Source organism: Haplochromis burtoni, unplaced genomic scaffold, assembly GCF_018398535.1.
Source record: "Haplochromis burtoni strain Fernald_Lab_line unplaced genomic scaffold, NCSU_Asbu1 Contig_1846, whole genome shotgun sequence".
Classification (NCBI taxonomy): Eukaryota; Metazoa; Chordata; class Actinopteri; order Cichliformes; family Cichlidae; genus Haplochromis; species Haplochromis burtoni.
In genome coordinates this window covers 3,443-4,911 of record NW_024584207.1, presented here as the reverse complement: position 1 = coordinate 4,911, position 1,469 = coordinate 3,443, and the positions used below count along the sequence as shown (strand labels likewise).

General features: G+C 41.7%; 1 protein-coding gene across 1 annotated transcript in view; it reads left to right on the top strand.

Moving 5' to 3' along the window:
- The window catches only part of slc3a2b (solute carrier family 3 member 2b), a gene marked incomplete at its 3' end in the record, with an annotated part of 5,577 nt that overhangs the window by 1,436 nt on the left and 2,672 nt on the right, over positions 1 to 1,469 (top strand).

Below are 1,469 nucleotides of genomic sequence, written 5' to 3'. Positions count from 1 at the left end.
GGTGAGAGAAGGATAAAGACATGCTGTGGAAGAGAGACAGGTTAATAACAGGTATGATTCAGAGCAGAGAGGTAGCTGCCAGCATCTGTAGGCCATCACTGCCATTGACCCTGCGACCGCAGCAATATGGTAGCGACCAAAGCAAACACAGCCAGCTGGAGACTACACATTTTTCCTGAGGGTTAAAATCAGTCCCTGTCTTGTCTTACAGTTTTAATAAGAGGAGGGAGGGACGCAGGTTCAAATCTACCAAGGACAGCAACAAAAGCAAAGATGTTTAATTGTTGCATTCTGTTAAACCACAAAACCTGAAAGGAGTTAATTGTACTAAAAAGGACGCGAGATTTGTGGAAATATCAGAGAAATGCTTCGTTTTTTCACCTTTCACAGTTCTTTAGTTCTTCTGTGTTAATTAGTATGCTCCGATGCTGTTGTACATGATGATACCTCTATACATTTTTATGCAATATAAAAATCACACAACATTTTAGTTTTTCTGTAACAACAATGTGCAGGCTCTCAAACCGTGACAAGCAAAGTAAACTGCAGAGATTTTTCTGTCTGACTCGTGCTGCGTCACTCTATGCTCCTCTGTTTTCTGATTCATATAGTGTCAGGGATGACGGCAGCGAGACCAGCTGTCAGATGATATTTGGAGACAGTGGCGTTGACCAAAAGACAGGATGCAGTACCGGAGTGTAAAGAACGTAAAGATTTCTGTCTTCGGCTGACAGCAGAGGGAAAGCTCAGGTTTGGAGAAAAGTTAAGAGAAATCAAGAAGACGTGTAAGAATGTGAAAATATGAAACATTTAACACAGTAGTTAATACAGTACTTTACTTTAAATGTAGTATTCTTGACATTTGATCAAATCTTAGGAAGAAGTTAAAAGGGTTAAATGTTAAAAGTTGAGAAAAATGAGTTCGAGGCATTTGTTGGGCTAAACTGGTTCTTATGTAGCGCTTTCCTACTGTCTGAGCACTCAAAGCGCTCTATACAACTAATTCATTCACACCCGTTTACACAAGCACTTCTTCTAAGTTTAAGTAGAAGAAGTGCTTGTGCTTGAAAAAGAGGTTTTTAATCTCAATGGGATTTTTTTCCTGGTTAAATAAAGAATAAAAAAGTATCTAACATTCACACACATTCACACTCCGATGGATGCATCGGAGAGCAACATGGGGTTAGGATATTTGGCATGCAGACACGAGCACCGGGATCGAACCACCGCCCTTCAGGTTGGTGGCTGATCTGCTGTGCCACCTGAGCTACAGCCACCCCCATCCCTGAGATGAAACAGTGCCCACAGCTGTCTGATAATTTTGCATGGCAACAATATCAACAGACGTGGGCTTTAGCAGATTTGTTTCACATATTTGAACACTTTGACCTTTACGAGTTCAATTCCACCATCAGGCCGGGGTCTTTCTGTGTGGAGTTTGCATGTTCTCCCCGTGTTTGCGTGGGTTC